The following is a 15,878-nucleotide window of genomic DNA, read 5'->3' as shown; positions in this document are numbered from 1 at the left end:
CCCAAACTTACCAATATTAGGAATACTTAGACAATGACATGGATCCAGCTGAGTGTGGGAAGATGGAGGACAATAGGTTCAGAGACTGAACTCCTCATTCCAAAGACCAAAGGCAGGTAGAAGACCTGGAAGCAGAGATTGTGCTCTATTACCTCTGTGCCATAGAAGCTCTTAGAATTCACTTGTCAGCAAAGGACACTGCTGTTAGGACAGAATGGCAACCAACAGATTGGGAAATGATCTTTACCAATCCTACAACTGATACAAAGAACTCAAGAAGTTAGACCACAGGGAGAAAAATAACCCTATTAAAAATGGGGTTCAGAGCTAAACAAAGAATTCACAGCTGAAGAATGCCGAATGGCTGAGAAACACCTAAAGAAATGTTCAACATCTTTAGTCATAAGGGAAATGCAAATCAAAACAACCCTGAGATTTCACCTCACACAAGTGAGAATGGCTAAGATCAAAAGCTCAGGTGACAGCAAATGCTGGCGAGGATGTGGAGAAAGAGGAACACTCCTCCCTGTTAGTGGGATTGCAGACTGGTACAACCATTCTGGAAATCAGTCTGGAGGTTTCTCAGAAAATTTAAGTACCTGTGATTAAAAACCACAAAATCTATAGTCAAGCAGAAAATGGAAAGAAACAGAAAGAGGTAGGCCTGAACATGCCCGGACAATCCTGAAATAAGGCTGCCAAGTCATCAGAGAAAATAGCTGACCATAGAGGATAAAAAATCTCCACAAGGCTGTGGACCATCTGGAATCGCCCACTCTCCCCTTCCTCCCAACCCCTCTGAGGTTAACTTGACCGGCCGCTAACCAAAATGAACGGCCCTACCATGTCGCTGGAATGTTAAATTACACGTACTACTTGCTGATGTAATTACGTGCCAAAATTAGCCCGCCACTGCTTGAATCAGCCAATAATGTGTAACCACGCCAAACTCCCTAACTTTTCCTATGTAAACCTCTGATTTCTGAGCTTCGGGGTCGACTCCTCTGTCTCCTGTGTGAGACACGTGTTGGCCCAGAGCTTCATCATTAAACTGCCTCTTGCTTTTGCATCAAGCCGGTCTCTCATGTTTCCTGGGGTGGGCTAACCTGACACTCGAGTGAGGGTCTTTCATTACCTCTGGAACCAATTTTCAAGCTTCTCCAACAATTTTCTCACTTTCTTCAGTTCTGAAAAGAACCTGGAACTGTTGTTGACAGTCATCCCAGGTGGGTTTATGAGTCAACATGATTGAATCTAAAAGACCTAGGGGATATGAGGGTCTTTTTGAAAATGGAGGGAGGGGGTCTACGACTTCCAATTATAAAGGTCATTACTGGTCAATGATACTTAGGACACAAACTGTCTCCCCTGTACATCTGGGTGTTCAGAAGTCTAGAGGAGCAAGGTCATAGTAGAGTCAATCCCTCTGGGCAGAATCTCATGAATGTGTGTTGAACTCATATTAGGTAAGGGCACTAATACTCATCAAAGTAAAAATGCCTAAGCTGCCATTTCAATTCTCACTATCTGTGCACCAAATCAAAGGCATCAAAGTATAGCAGCAGCCATTAAAAGTCTCTTCTTCAAAAATGCCCAGGTCCATAATTTTCACCTGTTATTCTAAGAGGGGTTATGGCATATACTCCTCAAATCATGTCACAAAATAAAAAGAGAAGGAATATTTCACACTCTATTTTATGACAGACTACAGTTACACTGATACCTAAAACACACATAAATTTCCCTTATGGACTCATGCAAACATAATCATTAAATAACTGCAAGAACACATTAAAAAATCATTTACAAAAACAAAGTAGGCTTTGTAACAAGGTGAATAAGGGTGGTTCAATATAGAAAAAAATCAATAAAATTTAATTGACCACATAAACTAACTGAAATAAAGCAAAACAAAATGAAACAAACAAAAAGAAAAAACATGATCATTAAACTGGATCAGGACATGGTCTTTAAGAAGCTACCCCTTAATGATAAAAGTTCTCCAGAGTTTGGCACACAGGTGATATGGCTAAATATAATAATGGTAATATAGAAGAATACCAAATCAACATCAACTTAAATGGGGAGTAAAAGCCAGTATACAAAAGCAAAAGTAAGTCAAGGTTTCTCATTCTCGTAAATAAAAGAATTGAAGTCTTAATTAGAAAAATAAGGCAACTGGCAATTAAGATGGTAAATACAGTAAAGTTGAAAGAATTTTTATTTGCAGATAGATAATACACATGAATTAGGTGGAAAACTTTACATGTCAGTTAATACATATAATTTAGGTCACCTATTCTGCTCAGTGCAATGCAAACAGGTTTCTCCAAAGAAAGTCAGTTAGGCTCTGCTTCAGGCCAGTTGAATCCTAGTTCCAAGACATCAGACAAGAATAAAACATCCACAGGATAGATGTCAGGTAGAATGTCCAAGACTCTAGTGCTGCCCTTTCCCTACACACTATTTTGAAATATTATAGCTGTATGAAATGCATAGTCACAATGCTGTCTTTCCCCAGATTCACTGTAAATATTCCAGCAAAACTGTAATCTAAACAGAAGTCATTGTTAAAAACACTGGTTGTAGCTGTTAGCAGCCAGGTGTAGGTCATAGCTGTCAAGCTCCTAAAATGTCTTTCAGCCTTTGAGTGAGGGCTCCAAGAAAAAACACTTCATAGAAGTCAGGGAGCCAAATGCTTCTTCCACCAAGAGGGGATGTGACCCCACCATTGACTTCCACTCCAAGGTCTCAGAGACTTCAGAAGCATGAAGTATAATGAAATCCATGGCCCTAGTCTTCAGTTGCTCTGTGCTGTGGAGGTCAGCAAGGATCAGAGTTGCTACCGCATTCTTCACAGAGAGGTTCCTGCACAGGAAATCCTCACAAATGACCTTCAAGTCCTGCAGATCATACTTATCAGCAGCTGCCAACAAACCAGTGGCGATTGAGTGGCTGTGAAGGTGTGGTGCCTTCCCCATGTAAATGAGAGCCATCATTTCCTTAAAGACTTACAGGTGAATGTCATGGATCTCAACTCGGTTTGTTTGGCTCTCCAGTATTTCATGTCCAAACATAGCTCTGAAAACTGGAGAGCGAGCTGCTAGGACGGCCTTGTGAGCTCTGAATTCCTGACCACCTACAACCAGGCTGCAGTCTGTGAAGAGGGAATTTTCCCATAGCTCTCCTACATCATCAGGAAACATCTGTGTTGGATCCTTGATTGTAGGTCTCATGTTTTGTTCAGGTCTGCTAAAGGAGGGTCGTATGATGGACACCTTGCAACACAGAATGAGCTGGTCTTCAGGGAGAAGCCAATGCCTATGGGAGAGGAGGAAATCTCAAAGGATGAACTTTCTCACACCGTCGTGTAGGTTTGGAAGAACCCTTAAAACATTTGGGATCTTTGTAATTTGATGTTTCTCTCCTTGGGCATTTATGATCCAGAAGTGTACCTTTGCCCAAACTTGGCTCTTTGGACAACTGAGCAAACCCAGGCAAACAGACAGGTAATCTTTGCTTTCTTCATCAACACCATTTGGTTATATGGTCAAACACCATTGCACTTCTTCATTGGCCTCTAATGAAAACACTGGGTTTGTAATAATTTCATAAATTCCATTCATGCAAAATGAAAAGTTGCTAATGGTCCACTTGTAGCAAAATTTCTGAACACTGATATGTGTGTAGCCAGCCGCAGACCTTGGATTCCAAGTCCCCTGTCACGTCTTCTATAGGTAATTTGGAGGTTAAAGTTGATCTGAAAGAAGTAATAGAATTTACTCTTTCCTCTGTAAGATACAATTATAGATAGCCTTTAGATTTTATTTTCAAATTTTGCTAATTTGCCCCTTTTATATTCTTAGAAACGTCTATTTCTAAGCAGGTTCTGTAGGTTTCCATACTTGTTCTACCAAACATAAAACAGACCCACTATGACTGTTAAATCAATCTCTCTCTCTCTCTCTCTCTCTCTCTCTCTCTCTCTCTCTCTCTCTCTCTCCTTTTCCCATTTATTGTGTCTGTATTTCTCTGACTTTCTGTGTTTGTGTCTCTCTCAGTCTCCACTACCCCCACCCAAACCTACCATGGTTCTGTATATCTCTGTGTATGTTTATTGAATCTTAGGTCAATGGTAACTAGTTTTGACTATTCTATCCAACTTTGGAAGTGATTGGAAGTGTGCAAACAATATTATTTCAACTGTGTTGTATTATTCAACGTCCTGTACTAAACATAAAGAATAAATTTCTCTATATAAATAGTGGATGTATGAGAAAAATAAGTAGGCAGAAATCAACCTAATATAAAGTTGGCTAATGTCCATATTTCTTTCACAAGGTTTGAAGTCTCAGGTCCTCTTCAGAATTGAACAGAATCCTGCAGAAGTAAGTTCAGATGCCAGTGAAGAAATGAGCTTGTTAGTAAAGTGAGAGCAAGCAGGCAGACTCACAGAATCCTTCTTCTATGTACTTATATAGGCCTGCAACAGAAGTGGGGCCCAGTTAATGGTGTGTCTTGTAGCCTTAAGGTTTGGATTAATGGTGTATGTTTTCTAGACTCAAGACTTAGATTAAAGGTGTGTTTTTCTACCCAAAGAGTCTGTAGTTGAACTGACTCTACTTCAACTTAAGTCACAAACTGTTAAAAGGCATTTCCTCCCATTTTTTAGGTTACTTAAGTCCACAGGTAGTCTAAACAGGAAGACATTTGGTACTCCTTCACAAACAAAATGATGTTTCATGACTATGGTGCATTGGGGTGGTGGGAGGGGTGGGGGTGCCTGAGCTAGAAAAGAAAATAAAGACCCTGTTGTTAGTTTTGTCAGATAGTCTCCTGTCCATTATTTGGGGGAAGGGGATGGTGAAGAACTCTGCAAGTATAAACTGGAATTGGGTAATATTTGGGATGTAAATATTAAATAAATAATGAAGAAAAGGAAACCAGTACAGACAGAAATGTAAGAGGGATGGCAGTTTTTCCAGGAGAGGTTTTCAGAGACAGGCTGAAGAGAGAAAAATGGATATACATGGAAATACAGAATGATTCAGAGAACAAGAAAGGAGCCAGAAGAATACAATGGTTGGTGAAAGTTAGTATGAGGCAAAGAAGAGCACCTCAGGAAAAACTAAAATAATTCAGATTGAATCAGGTATGATGGAGAAGAGTTTTAAACTACCCATACAGACCTCAGAAAAAACTAAATAGGAGTGACTTATTCACCTATAAGTACCAGAGGGTAAATTTGTCTAGGCATGGAATAGAATCAGAGTCTAGAAGCTTCCAGCTCTAGGCCTACGTCAACAGGTAGGGGGAGAAAGCCTCAGAGATGACAAGAAATACAGATAATAATAGTTATTTTTACAATAAAAACACTAGAAAGTCTTCAGCAGCTCCAAACTAGATGTGACAGCTGAGCTGCTCCGTGAACAGATCAAACCCTCTGCTCTGCACTCAGCAATAGAGGATGAATGGCCATAGGGAAAGGAATGATCAATTGTGCGTCAAAGAAAACATGCCCATTTATCTCTTTGTGTTTTTCTCTTTTTATACTTCTTTTGTTGCTGATACTCAGCCATTTTTGCCAATTTCAAGATTTAACAAAGCTGTGACTTTCCTTCAGACAGAGGTGTAGCTTGAACAACATCTTCATTGAGGGCAGTCCGCTGAGTGACTGCCATCTTTGTTGTGGGCAGGTAAGGTTTTCCTATGCTATTGTTTCAGCACCATCTTAGCTAAGGCAGATCATATGACGGGTTGTAGCTTCAGTGCCATTTTAGTTAAGGACAGGCCCATATTTGCTATAGGCCGTTACTTAAGCACTGCCCCCTTACATTAGTACAGCCTTAGAATCTCTAATTTCTATCCTGACTTGGTAAATCTTTATTTAATATTAATTTAAAGATTTACAGCAGTAAAAATTTAAATACATTCAGTCTCCTAGACAGAAGTAAACGCCCTTGTTGGTTCTTTCTGTTCCTGGAAAGGTTTGGTCTTCCCTAAGCTCATCTTAAATACTGCTCATTCTGTTAACGAGTCTATCTATCTCTTCTGTAAGTATATAAATTCCAAGAAACACAATAACACCTACATCCCATGAACCAATTAGACTCCATCTGCAAGTAACCTGTCAATCAATAGCCTAATCCCCACTTGTGACCTATTTAAAAGGGTGGAATTCCTCTCCTGTTCCTCTCCTGGGATTTTGAATGCTCCTCATCCAAACCATCAAGGCCTAAGGGTTTCAAATATATACCTAAGGAAAATTCATTTCTCCCAAGTACACTTAACTTCATTCTCTACTATATATAATCTACTACTGTTACTATTAAATCCACCTCCACACCCCACCCACACATAATATTTCAAAATCTTGTCAGGTTCAGGAATTTACTCATAATCAATATTCATGACAGTTCCAGAGGAGCAAGCTACATGATCCAATCTACTCTCCCAGATACAGACTCTTCAAATGGATCTGCTCCTAGTACCTACAGATGGTTCCACATATGCTTGATAGCAAGGAAACAGTCAACTCTCTTAAGACTGGATCAATATCAACACCACATTTTCTTTGGCTTTCCAAATACACATTGTCCCCAAGTCAGCAAGAGTTAGTGAAAGATCATGATGGCCCTATTCCTATTCCACTATAGTCTCTCTCAAAATTTTCCTTTAATTTTAAATTAATCCTTAATGAAGGAATTTTAGCATTCCTCCTAGGCTTTGTCCAACTGTTATTTGACAAAAGACAGATAGGCATGACTCACTATAAAAATGGCTGCGAGCCCCCTTCCTACTCACTTATTCTCATACTCCTACTCTCACTGATACTTTAACCCCTTTCTCTATCTCTCTCCCCCTTTCCCCATACCCCATCATTCTCCATGTGTTCCTGGCCAGCAACTCTATCTCCATTTCTCTCTCTTTTTGTCTTCCTCCCTCTCTGACTCACACAGTCTCTCTATATGTATGTCTGCTTTTTCAGCCTCTACTCTCTTCTCTTTCCTACTGGACTCCCCTTCCTATGCTCTAAATAACCTTGATTCTATACTATAGCTATACTAAGCGCATTATAATATATATTATAATAATATGTATAATATATATTATAATAATAGTATTTCTATATCCATCTATCTACTGATCTATCATATATCTATACTATCTATACTAAAAATAAACTACATATAAACCATATAATAAAGTATATTCTATAAAATGGCTGGTACTCCTGGGGGAAAGGATACTTGGGATGGGCCTGAAAGTACAACCCTCCAACCCACACCACACCTACTTCTAAAAAACACATCCTGGCTCTCTTTTCATAAAACAAAACAGTTGTAATGTCGACCTATCAATGGGTTCCAATAATGTTCTACATTCTGATTTCAAATTTGTTATGTTAGTCAGAGGCCTCTAGAGAATGTACAGAATAAGTTTATCTGTATGAATAGAAACTGGATATATATGAGAAAAATTTAAGCGTGAGGTCCAGCTACCCAACAGTGGCTAAAGCCAGTACTTAACTAGTCAACAAGGTTTGAAGTATCAGGTGTTCTTCTTCAATATATAATAGAATTCTGAAGAAGTGGGCTCTAATGCCTGTGAGGAAATGGGCTGCTAGTAAGATGAAAGCACTCAGGCAAAGACACAAGGCTTCCTTCTTACAAGTGCTTATATAGGCCTGCAGCAGAAGGGGTGGCCCAATCCTCAGGTCCCAAAATCTGGATTAAAGGTGGATAAGTTTCTGACTCAGCACTCAGATTAAAGGTGTGTTTTTCTAGCGAGTCTCTATTTGAACCAGCTGTATGTACTTCAACTTATGAAAAAAAATTAAAAGTTATGTATGCCAACTAGTTTTGGACTTGAATTAATTCCAGAGTTAGTCCAGATTGGAATATGAGTAGCCACGACCGGTGTACTTTATGAACTGTGGTCAATCTTCCATAAATGAAGGGAATTTTCTGCAAAGCTACTATTTAAGCTTGTGCTGGTCTTACACTAATTCCTTCCACAAACATCCTCAGAGACAGGATCTGAACTTGTCAGAAGTCTGAGTGTTCACAAAATGGGGGGCAGGTGGAAGAACTCTTATATGGTGGGCATAAAGCAGAGCCCCAAACCTCTGATGGTGGCTTTATTCTATCGTGTATATTTGTCCAATCAGACCCACAGACCTTGTGGTGACTCCCCCAAATTTGGTTGGCAGAGTCTTGTAATAGCCTCTCAAGAATCCCTCCTTAAAAATCTTTCCCCAGTTTTACTTAAGGGTGTGGTTTAAGAATATCCTAAGTGCTTTTTAACTCAATCACTTTAACTGGCAGATTTCATCTCCTCAGTAATTCATAATCTACTTCCTCTGCAATTGAGTTCTCACCTCTTCAGACTTGGGACTGAAGTGCTTGCTCTGCTGGTCCTGACAAGGGTGAGAGTATTCTGTTTGCCAAGGGCTGCAGCATATATTGAACAGATATCAAAGATTGAAGTTTGTGATGTTTGCATTGATGTAAAGTGACATGTAAAATTCAATCCAGGTCTCTAATCTCTCAACTTTGTCATGTCTTAGGAAGAATCCATGGCACAGAAGACACAGAAAACCATTCAGTGATTCAATCACTTTATCTCTCAATACTAGATAAATCAATCAATTTATTTTTACTTTTTATTCCTGCATTAGACTTATTGAAAACTATGAACATCATCGACTCTGTGCCTGGTGTTTTTGGGGCCTCAATAAGAGGATCCCCGGATAGATACCTAACATTGGAGATGCTTGTAGATGATCACTGTGCAACCACCCCTTTGCAGGAAAGATGCTCTAAATTGTTCCTTTCTTAGCTCTCAGGAGTAGGCTCCTGTAGGGTGGAAGTGTGACCCCCTGGGCATGAATCATGGGCATTGCTAATGAAATCTCTGTCACAGGGTAAGATAACGGCAAATTATTTGTAGGGCAGTCAATGGGAGGAGGGATTTACTAGAAACCTGCCAGAGACAAAAGTATTTTGTACCACACAGTAGGAAGACAGGTGATAATGGTAGTAATTATCCTCATACCAAAGAATGCACCTAGTTATTATAAAAATCCAAACTGATTGTATGAAGAACAGCAGACACTTCTTGCTGATACCCTTGAGATCTAGTAGAAACAGGATCACCAACCAGGCAGTAAACACTAGCTGAGATGAGGCCTCCAACATATGTACTGAAGGGGACCCTGAGTCTGGGTTCAGTCAGAGAAGACAAACCTAATCCTCAAGAGACTGGAGGCCCCAGGAAAGTTAAAGTTCTGGTGGAGTGGATGAGATAGGGACATCCTTTTGGAGATTGGAGGGTGTGGTATAACGGGGAGCTGGGAGTTATAGGATGTGGAACCCTGGGTGGGAGGGTGGATCAGGACTGGAATAAAATCTGGAATGTAAAAATGAATAACTAAATAAAAATATCGAGAGACATTTAAAAAACAGACAAATGTACATAGAAAATTCAAGAGAAAGATGGATAGAGCAGGAGAGAGAGAGAGAGAGAGAGAGAGAAAGAGAGAGAGAAGATGAGAGACAGAAATGAGATAGAGAGAGACAAAGATGCACAGAGAGATAAAGAGACACACAGTGACACTAAACAGACAACAAATTGTAGCTGGCACATGTCCACACTACAAGAAAGAGGAGAATCTGGTGATGTCTTTCACAGTCTCTAGAAACTGGTATGTACACTGAAGATGCCTTAACCATACTTACCTCAGAGGTTTCAGTCCAGGCAGCAGTCGAATACTTTCCTCTAAAAGACATGTTTATTTGCCCATATTAATTGTCATCCTTGAGGCTTTTTACCTTGGTCTGCTGACATAGGACTAATCCTGGAAGATTCTGGCCTATGTCAAATCAAACTAGGCTTAGAATGTTCTCATCTTCTGATATTTATGGCTGAATAAGCTCACCAATTTCTAGTGCTTTTTGATCTCTGGCTGCCTGATTTCATTTGTTCTGGCTCTAAACTTCTCTCCACTGTAACTGCTTTATTTTGGCTTTTCTCAGCTGCCTGTGAATTGCTCACTTGGTCTCATACTAACTTTGAAAATCATTTCTAATCTTCTCTCTCTGCCTCACTCTCTGATTTGTTCTCTCTTTACCTGTGTCTCTCTTGTACACTCTTCAACCTCTCTCTTTCTCATTGTCCCATTCAAACTGGCCTCTCTATCCTTTACTCTCTGCACTGACCTCTTGAATAGCTTCCCTTCCTATATCTTCTTGTCAAAATTGAGCACATCCTTTTGTGTCTAATATCTCTCTGATTTTTCACTTTCCATTCACACCATTGCTTCTTTCTACAAACTAACTTTACCTTCAGAGTTTGGAACTAATGGTGGATACTAAACTTTGTCTGTATTACAACCAGAGGGATTAAAGATGTTTCCCAAAGCTGAGCCACTTCACAACTAAACATTTCATTTATATAAATTGAGTTTTGAGTTCTTTGTGTAGGCATTTTGTGGTTGAGGATTTACTGTTATAAATCTGGCTAATAAATTACAAGCTGGTGAGGATTTGATTTTATGTGGTTATGGGTACTTGTTCAGACTGGCAGCCAGCATACTGGTAGCTTGTCAACGCTTTTGTTTATTTGTTTGCTTGTTTCTTTGTTTTTTTCAGGAAGTAACACAATTATGATCAAGTATGCTGAAACAGTTTCCTTTCTTTGGTAGAAGTGTCAGGCTCCTTGTAAGTGTTTTAGGAAAAATTTGATCAAACAAAATCATCCCAATCTGGAACTCATGTTGAGCACACTTTGGAATCCCTTGATCACTTCCCTCACTTCCTTGCTCTGAAGGGGTTAGACCCTAGCATCGCAAAGTGTAGTTTCTAGAATTACTGTGGAGCCTCCAGGAATCTTGTTTGGGAGTCTCCTGAGAAGCCTTGAACATGAATTCATGTTCCATGATATTTTCATATTTATTGATTTTTCTCTTATATATTACACATTAGCAAGAGTTTCTTCTCCCTCATTTCCTTCATGTACCCCCACAACCCCAATATTCTCTCTTTCACATCAACTAATTTGGTTCCTTCCAAAAGAGAGCAGGTCTCCTAAAGATGTCAACCAAACATGACAGGTTACATTAAGCCTGGCACATGCCATCATACTGAGGTGGGACACTGCAAACCAGTAGGATGAAAGAGTTCCCAAAAGCTGGCAAAACAGTGAGAGACACGTACCATGTGAATATGAAAAACGTTCCATTCTATATCCTGCTGCCAACAACAGCTGTCTTTTCTGCCCCCTTGGTTCCCATGGATAGCAGGGTTCAGAAATGCCCAGATCTTCCCAGGGCAGCCTGGAGAAAGAGGGATGCTGCTGGAATAAGTCCTCATAACCCCATAGAATCAAATCTACAGAGTCTTGTAATTTATCAGCCAGATTTATATCAGTAAATCCTCAACTCTGAAAAAGCCCAAACTAAAAACTGAAAACTCAATTGATATGAATACAAACTGCATACCCAGATGGGGCAAATGTAGCCTACATTACTCTACTGCCCTTCAATAGCAACTTGGGGCTCTTTCAGGCCATGCGGTTCTGGTTAAACTTTTCTCTCAATATCCTGTCTCATCTCCCCCTCTATCTAACTCTGTCTCTCCCCTCTATAAACGTTCAGCTCTGCCCCTTCCTCCCACTCCCCTATCACACCCTGTGAGGAGCTGTCCTCACAGATGTGAGGAGCTGTCCGAGGAGCTGTCCTCACATATGTGAGGAGCTGTCCTTACATACTCCATTACAAGATGGCACCGGCATCCGGCAGAACGCACCTAGGAAAAAGGGCAATACGCAGGCGCCTGGTAACTTCCCTACTCAAAGGGACACGCACGTTTTGGTACGTCATCTGGCATAATTGGCAGCGACCAGTCAGAGAGTGACACGTCCTAGGCGAGGATAGTTTCCTATATAAGGGACGGTTATTCCTCACTCGGCGTCTCCACATTGTAAGCTTATGCTCTCCCTCTCAAGATGCATTAAAGCTTTTTCTGCAGAAGGATCCTGTGTGTGCCACGTCGTTCCTGCTGGCAAGACATAGCGCGGGACAACACCCTGTAGCCTTTTCTGACTAATTAAGATTTTACCCGACTTCACCTGAATAGAGGCACTGTTGAGAAAGCAGAACATACACACAGCAATGCACAATAGAGACAGGCTGTCTTCCCATTGTTATGAATCCCACCAGAATACCAAGCTCCTCAATTATAAAATATATGCACATGGCATGGCTGAATCCATTCAGGCTCCCTAATTTTACGTGAAGGCTCTGCAAGCTCCATGGGACTAGGTTAGGTCAGTTGATACTTTGAGTCCTGAGCTTGTGGTGTCCTTCACACTTCTACCTTCTGCAATCCTTCTTCTCCCTCTTTGGCAGGATTCTCTGACTTCTGCATAATGTTTAGTTTTAGGTTTCTTTACTCCAATCTATTGCTAGATGAAAACTCTCTGGTGACAGTTATGCTGGACTCCTTTCTACAAGTATAGCAGAGGATCATTAGGAACAGCTCCATTGACTTTTTTCCCCAGTTGTATTTGATTCTACCTAACATCTCTGGACTATTCATCCTCTGGGTCCTGGCCCCCCAGTCACTGCAATGTAGGTATGGGCTCCTGCTTGAGGCATGGGCTCAGGTTGAACCAGTCACTTGGTATCCACATTCACAATTTCTGTGTGATTATTACCCTAGGACATCTTCCATATGGAATAGATTATAGGTTGAAGTTTGAGTGGCTGCCTGGGTGTTCCAATCCCTTTCCCTGGATGCCATACCTGTTTACAGAAGATGGCCAGTTCAGGCTCCAAATCCCTACTAAGGGTCTTTGCTAGGATTGCTCTTGTAGATTACAGGGAGTTTCCATTGCACTGGATTTCTTTCCTCACCCCTGAAATGATACTAAATTCCAAGGATCTCACCCAGTACACTCTGCTTCCATAATGTTCCCTCATCTTTGCTTTATCCATCCCCACCTGCCTACTGTTGCCAGGGAATCTATTCTATTGTCTCTCCTTGTAGAGGACCCTGCATTCCACACTTGAGCTCTCTAGGTATTTATCCCATGGGTATGTTGTATGATTGTTCTTTGCATTACAGCTAATAACCAATTTCAATTGAATTCATTTTCGGTGAATTTCTGGGACTGGATTACCTCACTAAGGCTTTTGCATGCAAAATTCATGATGTTATTTTTTTATCAACCTTGTAATGCTCTATTGAATAAAGGTGCAATTTTCCCTATCCATCCTTCTTTTGAGTGTCATCTAGGTTTCCAGTTTCTGGGTATTATGATTAAAACTGCTCTGAACATACTAAGAAATGACCTTGTGGTAGGATGGAATGTCCTTTGGGTATATGTCCTGGAGATGGATTCCCAGTTATCTGAGAAACAGTCAGAGTGATTGTCATAGCGTCTGTACATGTTACCATTTCTACCAGCACTTACTTCATAGCCTTAACTGCATGGGCTCTCACTTGTGTTTTTGAACTTAGCCATTCTGAGAAGTATCAGATGGGTTTTTACAGTCGTTTTGATTGGCATTTTTCTGAGAACGAAGGATGTTAAAGATTTCCTTAAATGCTTCTTAGATATTTGAGATTCCTCTGTTCAGAATTTTCTATTCAGATCTGTACCCTGTTTTTATTTGGTTTATTTGGTTACATAGTGTTTAGATTCGTGAGATGTTTGTATATTTTGTAAATTAGTCTGCCATCAGATGTTGGGCTGATGAAATTTTTGCATTACAATAAGCTGCCCTCTTGTCCTATTAACACTGTCAAATCTCTCATAGAAGCATTTCAGTTCCATGACGTCCCACTTATTAATTCTTGATCTTGGTACCTGGGCTCTTTTTGTGTGTTAAACAAGTTATCTAAGCAAGTTCCAATGCTCTCATGGTTATTCCTGTAAACATTTCAATAGAGGAAATGATAACATACTTCTTTTGACACCCAAACAGGTCAATATTACTAATAGTTACAGAAGTACATTGATACAACTGAATGTGGGTAAACAGAGAAAAGATGGGGCATGCGAAGAGACTTCCGTATCAGAAACACCAAGCGTTTAGATATGCACCTAAAAGAGGAAATTGTGTTCACTCTTTGTGGTGCTTCAGAACTCTCAGAATTCATTTGTCATGTATCCATACCACATGAGCTTCTGCTGAGAGTAACAGAATATGTGGAATCAGAACTAAGCTCATTTGTTGCTGTAGTTAGGAATATTGGATGCTATTCAGGAGAACACAGGTTTTATTGCTAGTAAAATGTAAAAAAAAAAAAAGCTCCTGAATTCTATCTGGATGCCAGCCTCATGAAATCTATCAATCCCTTCTTATTTCTATAGGTAGCACTCATGCAAGTATTGCACTCATACATATGCAGAATCAACACCCTAAATATGAAATGAACTAATTTTGCAAAACAGTAACTGAGACAATGAATATTGAAAGGAGGGAGACAAGGTTTCATCACAGTTGGAAGAAATAGCAAAGAAAATCAGGAGCCAGCTTCTGTACTTTAATTTTCCCAGGTATTTTATAATGTGTCCATATATATAGTTACAGCTAATATTAATAAATATGACAGGGGTTCGGGATTTAGCTCAGTGGTAGAGTGCTTGCCTAGCAAGTGCAAGGCCCTGGGTTCGGTCCCCAGTTCCGAAAAAAAAAAAAAAAGAAAAAAAAATATGACTGTCCCTAGTCACATTATACTAAAACTGAACTAGAAGGGTGCTACTTAGAAACATTTTTGTCTCATTATGAAAGTTCTTAAAACCTCATTGGCCCATACTCCTTTTTTCATTTTAATTAGATATAAATTATCTATATAATAATAATACTTTTCCACTTTCCCTACTTCTACTTCCTTCTTAATTTACCTCTCATATGGATCCTCCATTTCTGTCTCTCAGAAAAGGAAAGGCTACTATTCAATAACAGTAAACGACTTTGCCATGCTGTTTCTATTAGTATAGCTCTGTACCTCAAAATATGGAAAGTGAGAGCTCCTGTAGTTCTTTTATTGTTCACATTTGGTTTATCTTCCTTGAGTTTCCTCCTGTTTTCTTAGGGTCTCATATTTGAATTTTGGTTGGGATAAGGAAGGGCTTCTGGGAAACATATTTTAAACTGTGCTTTCAACTTTCTTGAACTATTACATTTTATTTAGCAGGAAATTTGCATGGAATATGTAGATTGTTGTGGCAAGGTGGGCAGGTGTACTGTGTTAATCCTACTGATTCATGAATGTGGGAGATTTTTTCACCTCAGATGTTCTTTAATTTGTCTCTTCAAAGACTTGAAGCTTTTATCATGTAAGACCTTCATTTGTTTGGTCACAGTTAGTTAGAGATATTCTATTTTGTCTGAGGCTATTTCTTTCTCAGGCTGTTTGTCCTTTCTATAAAGGGGGAGTGCTGAGTTTCTTTACTTGTAGTTAATGCTGTGTCCAGTTCCTTTTCTGAAAGTGTTTTTCAGCTGTAGGAATTCTCCAGTAGAGTTTTAGTTATACTTGAAGGGCTGGATTTGTAGAAATATGTTGTGTAAATTTGGTTTTGTCATGGAATATCTTGGTTTCTCCATCTATGTTGAGAGTTTTTCTAGATACAGTAACCTGGGCTGGCATTTGTGTGCTCTTAGGGTCTATATGACATCTGTCCAGGATTTTCTGACTTTCATAGTCTCTGGTGAGAAGTCTGGTGTGATTCTGATAGGTCTGCCTTTGTATGTTACTTGACCTTTTTCCATTACTGCTTTCCATATTCTTTCTTTGTTTTGTGCATTTGGTGTTTTCACTATTATGCGACAGGAGGAGTTACTTTTCTGGTCCATCTACTTGGAGCTC

At 39.8% G+C, this 15,878-nt stretch overlaps 1 pseudogene; it reads right to left on the bottom strand.

The window, feature by feature from the left end:
- Window positions 1-2,639: 2,639 nt before the first annotated feature.
- LOC116895916 lies at window positions 2,640-3,720 on the bottom strand (annotated as a pseudogene).
- Window positions 3,721-15,878: the final 12,158 nt, after the last annotated feature.

The sequence above is a fragment of the Rattus rattus genome, chromosome 3 (assembly GCF_011064425.1).
Source record: "Rattus rattus isolate New Zealand chromosome 3, Rrattus_CSIRO_v1, whole genome shotgun sequence".
NCBI lineage: Eukaryota > Metazoa > Chordata > Mammalia > Rodentia > Muridae > Rattus > Rattus rattus.
Note: the sequence above shows the minus strand (reverse complement) of the source record. Positions and strands in the feature narration are given on the sequence as shown.